At 34.7% G+C, this 16165-nt stretch overlaps 1 protein-coding gene across 3 annotated transcripts in view; it reads right to left on the bottom strand.

Annotated features, from left to right (window-relative positions):
- PDZRN4 (PDZ domain containing ring finger 4) overlaps positions 1 to 16165 on the bottom strand; it is a 398006-nt gene that overhangs the window by 316101 nt on the left and 65740 nt on the right. The gene's annotated exons all lie outside the window — the stretch shown is intronic.

The following is a 16165-nucleotide window of genomic DNA, read 5'->3' as shown; positions in this document are numbered from 1 at the left end:
TCTATAGCTAGCTTTCAATTCACCTTTACATATCATTTATAAATTGGCAGTGTTACTTATAACATCAGCTCTATTCATTTCCATACTTCTACATAAAACCTTATTAAAAATTCTACATACATTAAGCATCAATTACCCTTTTTATTTTTTTTATTTTTTTCTCTTCTTTTTTTCTTTCTTTCTCTTCCTGTTGTCTTGTATTTTTCCTTTTGTCCTTTTATTTCTTTTTAAATTACTTTTATTTTTTGTTGTTCTCTTATTTTTTTCAATTAAACAAGGACAATTGCAAGATTTTGAACACGTGAAACCAAGAGTTAAAGAAGACCATTAACACAAAGCCAAACAAAAATAAAACCCTAAACAAGAAAGAGAAACTGACCAACAGAATTAATCCATCAAGATAAAGAGATGCCTAGACATCAGCAAAAAATTACAAGCCACACTAAGAAGCAAGAGATATGGTCCAGTCAAATAAACAAACTAAAAAGCAGGAGGAGATGCAGAATATGAAACTAATCAAAGATATCCAAATAAATCTACTAAATCAATTCAGTGAGATGAGGGAAGAGATCAAGGATATTAACAAGACACTGGGTGAACACACAGGAGAAACTGTAAACATACATTTAAAAATATCAGATATTATGTTAATGAAAGGCACAATGGAATATATTAAAAGTACTCTAGAATCACACAACACCATATTTGAATAGGCAAAGGAAAGAATTAGTAAAGTGGAAGACAGGACATCTAAAGTCACACAGAACTGACAGATGAAAAAAAAGAAAATTTTCAGCAGAGAAGCAGGGGATTGAATGACAGCATGAAACACACAAATATATGCATTATGAGTGTTCCAGAAGGAGAACAGAAACAAAAAAGGGGCAGAAGAGGTGTATGAGGAAATAATGATGGAAAATTTCTCAAATCTTATGAAGGACATAGATGTACATGTCCAGGAAGTACAGTTTACTCCAAACAGAATAAATTCTAGTAGACCTACTCCAAGACACATACTTTTCAGATTGTTAAACACCAAAGATAAAGAGAGATCCTGAGAACAGCAAGAAAAGAAAGATTCATCACATATAAGGGATGTTTAATAAGATTAAATGCTGATTGCTCATCTGAAACCATGGAGGCAAGAAGTCAGCAGTGTGACATAATTAAGCTGCTGAAAGAAAAAGAAAACTGCCAGCCAAGAATGCTGTATCCAGCAAAACAGTCCTTCAAAAATGACAGAGAGACCAAAATACTTACAGATAAACAGAAATTGAGAGAATTTGTCAATAACAGTGCTGCCCTGCAAGAAATACTAAATGGAGTTCTGCAGGTTGAAAGGAGAGAGACATTTGGATAAGAGTGTAAAAGGGAGATTATTAGTAAGGTAAATTAAAAGGGTAAAGAGAAACAAAAATAAAATATGACATATATATGCCTAAAGAATAAAATGGCTTTACTGCCTTTATGAGTAATAACATTGGATTTTAATAAATTAAACACCCCAACTAAGAGATACAGATTGGTAGAATGGATAAAAAATATGACTCATTCATAGCCTGTCTTCAAAAGACTCATCTTAGACCCAAGGGCATGAATAGGTTGCAAATGAAAGGTTGGAAAATGATTTTCCCACAAACAGTAACTAAAGAAGTGCTAAGGCATCTATAGTAATATAAGACTAAACAGACTTCAAATGCAAAGCATTGTGACAGGGAAGGACATTATGTATTACTAAAAAGGACAATCTACAGAAAAGAAAGAAAAATCAAAAATATTTATGCACCTAACCAGAGCATCCCAAAATACAAGAGGCAAACACTGGCAAACTTATGGGAGAAATAGATCCCTCTACAATCATAGTGGGGTACTTCAATACACCACTCTCAGCAATAAATGGAACATCTCGACAGAGGATCAATAAGGAAAGAGAGATCTTCAGTAATATGTTAGAGACCTGACAGACATATACAAAGCATTGTACCCTCAAATAGCAGGATATACATTATTCTTGAGTACTCATGGATCATATCCTAAGCTAGACCACATGTTGGGTCACAGGACAGGTCTCAATAAGTTTTTAAAAACCTGACATTATACAAAACACTGTCTCTGACCATAACAGAATAAGGCTGGAAATCAATAATGGATGGAGAAAGGGAAAATTCATAATATATGGAGAACGAGTCTCAATGAATTTAGAAAGATGGAAATTATACAAAACACTTTCTCTAACCACTACAAAATGAAGCTGTAAAGCAATAATGTGGGGAGGACTGGAAAATTCACAAATACATGGAAGTTAACAACACACTCAAACAATCAGTGGGACAAGGAGAAAAGTGCAAGAGAAATCAGTAAATATTTCAAAGTGAATGAAAATGAGAACACGGCATATCAAAACTTATGAGATGCAGTGAAGGCAATGATGAGAGAGAAATTTATAGCCTTAAATGACTACATTTAAAAATAAGAGAGTCCTAAAATCAAAGACCTAATTGCACATCTAGAGGAAGTAGTAAAAGAACAGCAAACTAATCGCAAAGGAAGGAAAGAAGTAACAAAGATTAGAATTAAATGAAATTGAGAATTTAAAAAAAAACAAAACAAAAGGGAGAATAACAAAATGAAGAGCTGTTTTTTTGAGAAGATTAATAAAATTGACAAGCCCTTAGCTAGACTAACAAGGGAGAAAAAGAAAGAAGGTGCAAATAAATAAAATCAGACACAAGAGAGAGGACATCATCACTGATTGATTCCACACAATAAACAGTATCATAAGAGAATACTATGAAAAATTGTATACCAATAAGTTGGATAACTTAGAAGAACTGAACAAATTTCTCAATATATATGAGAAACCTATACTCCTGAAAGAAGAAGTAGAAGACCTCAACAGATAAGTAACAAATAATGATATTGAATTATTGAACCAGTCATCAAAAAACTCCCAACAAAGAAAACCCCAGGAACAGTGGCTTCATAAATAAATTCTACCCATCATTCTGAAAAAAACTAATACCAATGCTGCTCAAATGCTACCAGAGTCATTCTATGATGCTAACATTACCCTAATACCAAATCCACATAAAGAGGCTACAAAAAAAGAGGAAAATTACAGACCAATCACTCTAATGAACTGAGATGCAAAAACTCCACAGCAAAATACTTGCAAATTGAATCCAACAGCACATCAAAAGATCTATGCATCTTGATCTAGAGGGTTTTATCATGGTTGGTTTTATTAAGGATGATTCAAAATTTTTAAAATTAAGGTAATACAACACATTAACAGATCAAAGGAGAACTTCATCACCTCTAGTGATGCAGAAAAGGAAATGAACAAAATTCAGCATCCCTTCTTGATAAAAATACTCTTAAATATAGGAATAATAGGAATAGAAGGAATTTCTTCAACATGATAAAGGGCATATATGAAAAGCCCGCAGCTAACATCATGCTCAAGGGTAAAAGGCCAAAGGCTTTCCCTCTAAGGTCAGAAACAAGACAGGGATGGCCCCTGTCATCACTCTTATTCAACACTGTGCTAGAAGTTCTTGCTAGAGCCCTCAGGTAATGAAAAGAAATAAAGTGCATCCAAACTGGAAAGAAAGAAGTAAAACTTTCCCTATTTTCAGATGACATGGTCTTAGATGCAGAAAATCCTGAAAAAATCTACAACAAAGTTACCAGAGCTAGTAAGTTCAGTAAAGCAATTCAATATAAGATCCAACATGCAGAATTCCATAGTGTGGCTTTATACTAGTAATGAGCAATCTGAGGAGGAAATCAAGAAAACAGTCCAAATTCAGCAGCAACTAAAAGAATCAAATATCTAGGAATAAACTCAAGTAAGATGTAAAGGACTTGTACACAGCAAACTACACAACATTGTTAAGAGAAATCAAAGAAGATCTATATAAATAGAAGGCTATTCTATGTTCATGGATTGGAAGACTAAATATCATTAAGACATCAATTCTACCCCCAATTGATTTATGGGTACAATGTAATCCCAATAAAAATTTTAAAAGCCTTTTTTATAGAAATTTAAAAGCCAATTATCCAATTTATTTGGAAGGATAAGGGGCCCCAAATAACAAAAAACATCTTGAAGAAAAAAACTGAAGTTGGTTGACTCATACTACCTGGTATGTTTTAAAACATACCACAAAGCTAAAGTGGTCTAAACGATATTAGCACAAAGACAGACATGTTGACCAATGGAACCAAACTGATAGTTAAGAAATAGTCTATATGTCTACAGCCAACTGATATTCAACGAGGCTGACAAGTCCACTCAGTTGGGACAGAATAGCCTCTTCAACAAATGGTGCTGAGAGAGCTGGATACACATATCCAAAAGAAGGAAAGAGGATCCCCATCTCATCTCCTACACAAAAAATTACCTCAGGATGGACCAAAGACCTAAATATAAGAGCCAGGACCATAATGCAGCTAGAAGATAATGTAGGGAAGCATCTATAAAGTCTTGAGATAGGCAATGGTTTCATAAACTTACACCCAAAGTGTAAGCAATGAAAGAAAGAAAAAATAGATAGAAGGAACCTCCTCAGAATTAAAACCTTTGGGCTTCAAAGGAGTTTGACAAGTAACAGAAAAGCCAGCCTATTCAATGGGAGAAAATATTTGGAAACACATATCTGATAAGGGTCTAATATCCAACATATATAAAGAAACCTTACAAGTCAGTAAAAAGACAAACAACAAATTTAAAAATCGGCAAGAAACTTTTCCAAAGAGGAAATATGCATGGTTAAAAAACAAAAGATGATCAACATGACTAGTTATTAGAGAAATGCAAATCAAAAGTACAATGAGATATCATTTCATACTTAGTAGACTGGCTACTATTAAAAAAACAGAAAACTACAAGTGTTGGAGAGATGTGGAGAAACAGGAATACTCATTTACTGCTGGTGGGAATGTAGAATGATGCAGTCACTGTGGAGGACAGTTTGGTGGTTCCTCAGGGAGCTAAATATAGAATTGCCATATGATCCAGCTATCCCACTACTAGATTTATACCCAGAAGAAGTGAAAGCAGGGACATGAACAGAAATATGCACAGCAATGTTCACAGTGCCATTATTCACAACTGCCAAAAGATGGAAGCAACCCAGATGTCCATCAACAGATGAATGGATACATAAAATGTGACCTATACATATGATGGGATATTATTCAGCTATAAGAAGAATGAAGTATTGGTACATGCAACAACATGGATGAATCCTGAGGACTCTTCATTGAGTGAAATAAGTCAGATACTTTTGTATGATCTACTGATACAAAGTCAGGATAGTGAGGAGACTCACAGAGGCAGAGTCTAGAAGATAGAATACCAGGAGATAGAAATGGAGTAGAGATTGGTGAGCCAATGCTTACTCTGTGCCAAATTTATAATTAGATTGATGGTAAGGGTTTGGAAATGGATGAAGGTAATGGTAGTGCAGCAATATGAGCTTAACTAACAGTGCTGAAGTGTGTGAATGTGGTTGAAAGGGGAAGTTTTGGGGCATCCATGATACTGGAAGAAAGGCTAGAGGATAAAATGGTTGACTGTGTAACTCAGTGGCCAAGGAATGTGGTTAAGAATACAAATATAAGAATTTTCTTTCAGGATCTATAACAAAGGTATGTCACTAGTATAGGATATTAATAGTGGGTGATAAATGGGAAAAATGCACCTAACGCATATGTCTATGAATGTGTTTGTGTTGTCGTAAGTTTGTTTCCCTGATAGAAGCCCTAACAGTAGCTAATATTAAACTTCCATCCTGGGGAAACACTGCTACTTTCTTAAATAAAATGGCAAAGATTCTTGGAATATGTAAGCAGTGCCTAACGAAAGAAAACAGGCCAAAATGCCAAGTCCTCATTGTTAATGCTTGTAATTACAAACCATATTCTTGTAATAGTGAAACTTAGCCTAATTATAATTAATGCCTAATTGTTTCCTCCTAAAAACCTCCTTGTTACTCAAATGTGGCCTTGCTCTAAGGTAAACTCAGCAAATGAATTCACTGCCTTGGTGGCACATGACTCCTGGCATGAGCTTCCCTGGCACTGAGGGATTATCACCAAGCATTAACCAGTGACGCGTTTGGAGGAAAAACTTGACCAAAATGGGGAAACGTTAAAAAGTTTTTATGGCCAAGAAATTTCAAAGTGGGCAGGCTATGCTTACACAAGTCTCAGACATATTTCATTAACAGCCACAGTAAACAAAGCCTCAGACAAGAGTACTCCCGATAGCTCCAGGGATCCCAGATGCCAGAGGTAGGGTACACAGCCTCGTGAAATCATCACCCCCTTGGCATGCCCTTTTGGGAAATATACAGTAATCTATTTCCCCAGTATAACATATATAACATAGTTGTACTCATTTATCATTCCCCTACTCTTGATTCTTCTACTCCTTTTATATGAACTTATAATTTTCAATATACCCATAAGTATACACGCAGAGAATTAAATCTTTGGATTGTTCATATGCTGGTTGAGTCCTGAATCCCAGAAGAGTTGCAGTCAACTACGACTCTCCAGTTCTTCAGGCTTGCCCTGGACAAGTAACAAAACGATGATGGTGGTTAAATTCCATCCCCCAAAATCAAGGCATATCTACAACTACAGGCAAAGCAATTCCTTTCATCTGCCCCATAGTATCTAAGTCCCCTCTCAGGCTGAAGCACTCAAACTGGACATTATCTCAAATCCCTCAAAAATGAGGAAAGAACAAAGAAAAGGGGAGAGTGTAACCAAGGACCAAAATAGATTTACTGTTATTGTAGTGATTATCTTGGATTAAGAGAAGAATTTGTAGCATTGATATAAAGACAGTGGTTGCCAGGGCTTCAGAGGGACGGGGAGGGATGAACTGATGGAACACAGGGTATTTTTTTGGGCAGTGAAATTGTTCTGCAGGATACTGCAATAATGGATACATGACATTATATACTTGTCAAAGCCGATAAAACTGTACAGCATGAAGTATAAATCATAATGTAAACTATAGACTTTGATTAGTAGCAATGTTCCAATAATGGTTCATCAAATGTAACAAAAGCTCCACACCAGTAAGATGTTAATAATAGGGGTAACTATGTATGTGGGTAGGTGTGGGGGTGAGTTACATAGGAATTCCCTATACTTCCAGTGTAATTTTTCTGTAAATCTAAAATATCTCTACAAATAAGGTTTATTATTACAAAAAAAAAAAATGAAATGCTAGTACATTTGCCAACATGGGTGAACCTTAAAGAACACTGTGTTGAGTGAAGTAAGAAGAACAAAAGGATACTGTATGATCCCCCTATTATGAAATATTTAGAATAAGCAAATTGATAGTCAGAAACTAGAATCCCGTTTTCCAGGGGCTGGGGTAAGGGTAGGGAAAAGGGAGATGCTTAATTTGTACAGTTTCTGTTTGGGGTGATAGAAAATTTCAGTAATGAGTGGTAGTAATTGTAACACATCACTGTGAATGTAATTAATTCACTGAATTATAGATTTGACTGTTTGAAAAGGGAAATTTTAGGTTGTATAAATGCTACTAGAATAAAATTTTTAAAAATCAGTGAATTGTAATGTAAACTATGGACAATAGCTAATAGTATGATTATAAAGATATTGTTTTATCATTTGTAACAATGGTGCCACACTAATGCAAACTGTTAATAACAGGGAAAACTGTTTGTATAAGGAGACTTATATGGTAACTCTGTATTTTCTTTACGATTAGTCCCTATACCTACAACTTCTCCAGTAACAAAAACACATAAAAATAAGTTAACTAAGCCAAATAAAAATAACAAAGTATTTGATTAGACATTTCTTCAAAGAAGATATAGAAATGGCCAGTGAAACATGCAGAGATGCTCAACATCTTTAGTTATTAGGGAAATGAACATCAAGATCATATTGACATACTATTTCATACCCACTCAACAGCTAACATAAAAAAGGCAGAAAATAACAAGAGTTGCTGAGCATGGAGAGTAATTGGAACCCTATGCCTTGTTGTTCAGCTGTAAAATGGTGTAGTCAGTCAGGAAAATAGTTTGGCAGTTCCTCGAAATGATAACCATAGACTTAATGATATGATCCAGCCATTCTATACTTAGATATACACCCAAGAGAAATGAAACATATGTCCGTGCAAAAACTTGTATACAAATGTTCACATAAGGATTATTTGTAAGAGCCTTGAAAATGGAAATAATCCAAGTAGACATCAGCTGGTGAATGGTTAAATAAAATGTGATATAACTATATAAAAAATCTGATGAAAGTTACTTTGTGATAAAGGTCTACATAAACTGTTAAAGGGAATTCCAGAACCCCTATGTATTTTGCACATCCTGATGAGCCTAAATGACAGAAAATCATTCTCTTTTATCTATATATAGCTATGTCCTCGTGGAATTCATGAAGCAACAAAACAAATACAGGCCTCTTTCTGGATCATCATTTTCACTAGATAAAAACAATCTTAAAACATGTTGCTTGTATGATTGAAAAAAAGGAGATAGACTGTATGGAGTTTAATAAAGAAAATCACAAAATTATTTTTTTAAAATCTTGATTACAAGGGGTCACTTTGTAGGAAATTAATTGAATACCGGGGTTATAAACACACTTGTTTCTATCTTTAGAAATACTACCAGTGGCAAAGTGTGAAAAATACTAATGTTGTTCAAAGGGTTAAATAAAGGGAATGCAGAATGTAGCAGATCCAATTATGACTCCAATTGCACACACATTTATATAAGATTCTTTGCACTTCCTTTTTTAAACAGCAGTATTGCCTTGCTTAGTATGGTAATGGGCAAATACATGGGACTCTCTTAAAAATTTTAATGGAACTAATATACTTTAATTTCCCTTCTAATTTGCTCATAATCTCAGCCATTTTTACATGGCCATTTTTACATGAAAGAATGTGGTTATTACTAATGATTACATGACAACATTGACCAAATAATGCTACTACATAAAAAAATGAAACACAAATAATCTCACATTAACGTGTGTACAATTGGAGTCATACCTTGGATCTGCTACATATTGCATTTCTTTAAGCATCCTGATATTTCTAATCGATAGCACTAGCTTGTTTAATCAGAGACTATCTAGAATATGTAAGTTAATATGGATTTTGAGAAGGAACTAAACCCAATTTCCTAATATGAATTTTACCAAATTAGAAGCACCTTATCCTTGCTGTTATGCTGGAAATTAAAGCAAAGCTCTGTTTGCAAAAAGGATTTGTGAAATACTGTTTTTCCTACTCCAATATATAAATTGAAATAAAAAATGAAAGATGACTCTTTCTAAAAATATTGCCCAAAAGGTTGGTGAAAAAAAAGTCTGCCCAAAAGATCTCACTTTTAAAATGTGAATTTAATTGCTTTTAGTATTTTTCTATGGAAAATGTTGTTGATTCTTTCTAACCAAATGTAAAAACAATTCCAAAGATCATTCTCAGACATTCTGAATGGTTAACCAACAGTAATCTGAATTTAAGCATTTTTCTGAAATGACCTAATATGATTTTAAGCTGTTCCTTCAAGGTCGGGTTTAGTTGAACCTTATCAGACAAATACACGAAAAAGCCAAATAACTGACACTTCCATTTCACCAGATTACTTGTAAAATAAATGGAATTTATAATCCTAGAAAGTGAAATAGTTAAAGATAAAGGTATCAAGAGAAAGTGCTAAGATAAGCTCCTTACTTCAGAAAGTAGCTCCCTAGACAAAATTCACTTGTGGAATAATTATACAGTGTAAAGTAATCAGCCTGGTCAATATATTCACTTTTTTAGTGTTTTCGTTTCCTTGGCTCCTCAAGCAAACCATGCAATGGGCTAGCTTAAACAATGAAGATTTAATGGCTTACAGAGCTGAGGTTAGGGAAGAGTCCAAATCAAGGCCTCATCAGGGTAATGTTTTCTCCACAAAGACTGTGGCATTCTGGGGCTGCCTGCTGGATGTCCTCGGGCTTTAGTTTGTCACACGGCTAGGCATATGGCGGCATCTCCAGGTCTCGCCCTACTCATCCAGGTTCCCATGATGTTCAGCTTCTGGCTGCTCCCTCTGTGGCTTTCAATCCTTGTGAGTTTCATTCTGTCCTTAAAGGACTCCAGGAATAGGATTAAGGGCCACCCTTGGGCCATACCTTAACTGAAGTAATCTCATCAAAGGTCCTCTTTACATGGGTCAACATACACAGAAATGGATTAATCTTAAGTTCTTAAGTTGTTTTTCTGGGATACATTCAGCTCCAAAACACCCCATTTAATTTTTTTATTTTTATTTCTAATCCTTAACATAAATAATAATATTTAGATTTGTCTTTGTTACAGATTGAGGCTATGTCCACAAACCTGATTAATGTCTGAAAGAAAGATAATTTGTACACCAAAGCAGAAGTCTAACCCAAAACCAGATCCAACCCTCAGTGTAAATTCACCCAGCACAGGTAACAAATTTCTAGTACATTCCAGTACTTCTTGATATGTTTGTTCTGTTAAAAATGATATAGAGTTATAATCTTAAGTGGCTGTATTTAAAGGTCAGAACATAGAAACATTATGTGATCAAGTATTCATATGTGCCTCTATCTGTTCTTGTATCTCATTTTCTTAATATGGTTATGGTTTCTGTGTCTTTGTACCTTTCAGGTTTTTTTTTTAATGTTGTTTGGTTGTTTATTTTTACCCCAAGTGTCTCTCTGTCCCTTACCTTCATTTTCTTCCTTTTTTTCTTTCATTTGTTTGTTTATTGTCCATCTTTTCAATCAGGATATAAGCACCATAAGAACAGGAAATTTCGATTCTTCACCACTATCTCCCTAACATCTATTGTAATGCCTAGCAAATAGTGTGTATTCAATAAATATTTGTAGAATGAATGAAATGTTCCTCTTGAGTTTCATTTTTGGTATTTAATTTTTTAATCAATTTTATTGATACATATTAATAAAGCACAAATCCATCCAAAGTGTACAATCAACAGTATTCAGTATAATCACATAGTTGTACATTCATCATTTCAATCACTGTAGAGCATTTTAATTGTTCCAGTAATAATAATAAACTAAACCCAAACCAAACAAACTCATCACCTCTCAATATCTTTATGCCTCTCCTGCCAAACAATGCTGCTATTCTATATACTTCTATTTGTATTTATATTTTGTAAAAAGGCTCAGATATGCAATATTATCATATTTGTAATTTACAAGAGGTATCAATATATTATACAGTCCCATGTTACATTTTTTAGCTTTCCTTCTAGTAATTTCAACCATCATCATATACACATAATAGCTCTGCTAGTCACAAACACCATGATGTGCTCTCACCATTTCATTTCCAAAGATTTACAAACAACCTTTTAACCAATTCTGCACAGATTAACCACTGGTTTTCAATTCTCTACCCTCATTCTATTTTCAGGTAAAATATATTCTAATTATTAATTCCATGAGTTTACAAATATATTTAGTTCATAATAACTCAATCATAGAGCTTGCTTCACTCAACATAATGTCCTCCAGTTTCATCCATGTTGTCATATGCCTCATGACATGATTTCCTCTTACTGCTGAATAACAGTCCATCATGTGCATAAGCCGCAATTTGTTTATCCATTCATACACTGATCAACACCCAGGTTGTTTTGGCATTCGTGAATAATGCCACTGTGAACTTCAGTGTAGAGATGTCTGTTCGTGTCACTGCTCTCAGTTCTTCCAAGTACATATCTAGTAATGGTACTGCAGGGTCCCATGGCAAGGCTATATTCACCTTCCTTAGGAACAGCCAAACAGTCCTCCGCAGTGACTGTACCATTCTACATTCCCACCAACAGTGAATAAGCATTATCTCTCTACATCCTCTCCAACATTTACAGTTTTCCAACTTTTTAAGCATGTCCAGTGTGAAATGATATCTTGTAGTTTTGATTTGCATTTCCCTATTTGCTAGTGATGTTGAAATTTTTTTCATGTGTCTCTTCACTATTTGTATTTATTCTTCAGACAACTGTATTTTCAAGTCTTTTGCCCATTTTTTAATTGGGTCATTTGTCTTTTTACTGTTGAGTTTTATGATCTCTTTCTATATCATAGATAGTACACTCTGATCAGATTTGTAATTGCCAAATATTTTCTCCTATTGAGTCAACTGTCTTTTTACCCTTTTACAAAGTCCTTTGAGGTGCAAAAGTATTTCATTTTGAGGAGGTCCCATTTATTTATTTGACATCTTAACAATATTTAATCTTTCAATCCATGAACATGGAACGTCCTTCCATTTATTTAAGTCTTCTGTGGTTTCTTTTAGCAATGTTTTGCAGTTTTCTGGATTCAGGTTCGTTACACCCTTGGTTGTTTATTCCTAAATATTTTATTATTTTAGTCACTATTATAAATGGAATTGTTTTTTCTGATTTCCTCCTCAGATTGCACATCAGTAGTGTACAGATGGGCTATTGATTTTTTGAATATTATTCTGGCATCTTACTTGCTGAACTCGTCTATTAATTCTACTAGCTTTCCTGTGGGTTTTTCAGGGTTTTCTAGATATTAGATCATATCATCAGCAAATAGTGAAAACTTTTCTTCTCCATTTCCTATTTGGGTGCCTTTTATTTCTTTATCTAGCCTAATTGATCTAACTAGAACTTCTAGCACAATATTGAATAACAGTGGTAACAGTTGGCATCCTTGTTTTGTTCCTATTCTCAGCAGGTAAGCTTTCAGTCTTTCACCACTGAATACATTGCTAGCGGCAGTTTTTTTCATATATGCACTTCACCCTAATGAGAAAGCTTCTTTTTCTATCTTTTGGAGTGTTTTTATCAAGAAAAGGTTCCATATTTTGCCAAATGCCTTTTCTGCATTAATTGAGAGAATTATGTGATTTTTTTCTTCTTCAGTTTATCAGCGTGGTTTGTTACACTGATTGATATTCTTGTGTTGAACCACCCTTGCACAGTTGGGATAATACCCACTTGATCATGTCATGTAATTCTTTTAACATGCTTTTGGATTCAGTTTGCAAGTATTTTGTTGAGGATTTTTTAATCTATATTCATTAGAGATACTCACCTGTAATTTTCTTTTTTCATAGTATCTTTATCTGGTTTTGATATTAGGGTGATTTTGACTTCACAGAATGAGCTTGGTAGCATTCTTTCCTGTTCAAAATTTCAGAAGCACTTGGGCAAAATTAGTATTAGATCATCTTTGAATGACTGGTAGAATTCACCTGTGAAGCCATCTGGTAACAGGCTTTTTATCTTTGGGAGGTTTCTGATGACTATTTCAATCTCTTCACTTGTGACTGGTTTGCTGAAGTCTTCTATTTCTTCTAGGGTCATTTTAGGTGGTTCCTGTCTTTCTAGGAATTTGTCTATCTCATGTACACTGACTAGTTTTTTGGCATACACCTGTTCATAGTATCTTCATATGATGTCTCTTATTTCTGCAGGATCAGTGGGAATGTTCCCCCCTCCCATTTCTTACTTTATTTATTTTCATTTACTCTCTTTTTCACTTTGTCAGTCTAGCCAAGGGTTTGTTAATTTTGTTGATCTTCTCAAAGAACCAACTTTGGTTTTGTTGATTCTATTGTTTTTTTGTTCTCAATATCATTTCTTTTTACTCTGGTAAATAGAGGGGACAGGATATAAGGAAGAGGGAGCAAAGAATAATAGTAGAGAGGGGGAAGGAGAAAGAGGATGGGAAAGTGGAAGAAGGAGGGAGGACAGGAAAGCATGTACTAGAAATGAATTGCCTGATTTTACAGATTATTCAGAGTGGGAGTCATCCTGGATAGAAGTCATTTTTGTATATATTAGCTGTAATATATATACATTATATTCTCCCCTGTTATAAGAAAATAAGCCAAGCTGGGAAAAATAAGAATTCTATAAAAATATCACTATTTAAACCATAAACTATTTGATAAACTCTAAATACAATTTTAAAATTAAATACTCAGGGAAGATGGTGTCAGTTCAGGTAGGCAGGGCTCAATTTTCTCACAAAAGCAATAAAATACTAAGCATAGGCACATAATAAATAATGAAAATGTTAGTTTTTCAAATTTTTCTGTTAAATTAATAAACCTAGGCTTCTTCCAAAGTACTTATAGTTCTATTTGCTGGGTCCCACCCACAAACAATATGAGTAAACAGATGAAAGAAGCAAAGGAATCACAGTAGCTTTCCATTTGAGAATTCTTCCTTTAACTGGAGCAACAGTAAAATTAGTTCCAACTATTATACATGAAATACAACTGAAAAACTCAGACTTCTAGTAAATCACCTACCTATCTGCACAATACCATATTTTCCTGGTTTTATTCCTTCCTTTCTGGCTCTTTCTTCTTTGTCTCTACAGCCTCTTTCTCCTCCACCTGATTACTAAATATTAAATATCCTAGGCCCTCTCTTCTCTAAGGTCTCTTCCAAGAGCATCTCATTCTCACATAGAGCTTCCCTTACCTTTTATATGCAGTTGACTGTCACACTTTCATTGCTAGACCATAACTCTCTTCTGAGTCCCAGACTTTTCATCCAACTACTTCTTGACTATCCTCTTGTGTTTCAAGATTTCCTACCAAACCTGTCATCTGCCTATCTCAGTGAATGTCATACCTATTCACTCACTTGAACAAGCCGTAAACTCTGAGTCATCCTTGGCCGCTTCCTCTCCTAATGTATCCATCACCACATTCCATTGCTTTTGCCTTCTAAATACTTCTTGAATCTACTCATTTCTCTCCACCACCCTCAAGCCACTCTAGGCCAATAGGATTTCTCACTTGGCCACCACCTCCTAATTACTTTTACCCACCTTATCTTCCTCTGACACACTCCTGGCAACCCATTCTCCAATTGCAGGCAAAGTGATATTTTTGAAATATGGGTTAAAATATGCCATTTTAAAGCCCTCAGTGACTTCTCTTTGTTCCTAGGAAATGCAAAACAACTTATCATGGCCAACCAGGTCCTATGAGATTTGACTCTTATCTGCCTTACCCCTGAAAACTAGAGAATGGAGTATAAGTGTGCACATACCTAAAAGGGGTATCAATATGTTGTTATAGGCGCTCATACACATTTTAGGCATTTCATACATACTTGTGAATATTCAAATGAATGAAGACAATCTCAGAGTATAAAATGTAATAAAGTATTCTCTCATTTTAGCACACCTCTCACAAATTTTTTAAACAATGAAACAATCATAATCAAATATTTTCTTTTTGTTATGGAATGTTAAACTTTAACTCTGGGATAACAGGGCCTTACAAAGTGCCAGAGGAAAAAATTTGTATCCATTTTGGAATACCTTTTGGAAAAACTTATTTTCTATTTCTTTTCATGGACTTTATGTTATTTAGAATATTTACTTAAAAATCATGTTTATATGACTAGGATGAGAAAATATTAAATGATTCCACTTTAAAAAGGTACTTTATACTTTTGACTGTCAATACATTAAAGAAAAGCAATGCTTTTCTTTTGTAATGAACATTTCTTGAGTGACTATAATTTCCACAGAAAATATAAAGATTTCAAAAGTATCATGTATACACTTCCAGAAGTTAAAAATATTCTAAAGTATACTACCCATACTCCTGCACCCTCTGCCACAGCTTATTAACAGTTACGACGCGAGTTAGAATTTAATCATTTTAATTCCCTGCTTAAAGCCTTCCCAAAATTACTTAAAAATCCCACACTCCCTACCAAAGCTTATGTAGTAGCCTGTTTGCCAGGGACAGGCCCAATAATTTGGACCTGTTATCTTGGCATAAGTATTAATAGTGCTCCTTACCCTTTCAAATATTCGAGTTCGCCCCTGAGGGAAAGCTGCTACCAAGAACAAGGCAGAAAAGATCCCATGGAAACCCTTGGTTGAAGAGATAGCCCAGGATAACTCCAAACAACAGACCTCCCCATTGGTCCTGGATAACTCCAAACACGCCTCCCCATTGGTCTTGGATGCCTCCAAACAACAGACCTACCCATGGGTCCTGGAATACTTCAAACATTTCTCTCCATTGGTCCCAGATACCTCCAAACAAAACGCCTCGTCATTTGTCTCCTGAAAGCTAACTGGT

The sequence above is a fragment of the Dasypus novemcinctus genome, chromosome 12 (assembly GCF_030445035.2).
Source record: "Dasypus novemcinctus isolate mDasNov1 chromosome 12, mDasNov1.1.hap2, whole genome shotgun sequence".
Classification (NCBI taxonomy): Eukaryota; Metazoa; Chordata; class Mammalia; order Cingulata; family Dasypodidae; genus Dasypus; species Dasypus novemcinctus.
The sequence above is the reverse complement of the archived record's forward strand: the minus strand, read 5'-3'. Positions and strand labels throughout refer to the sequence as shown.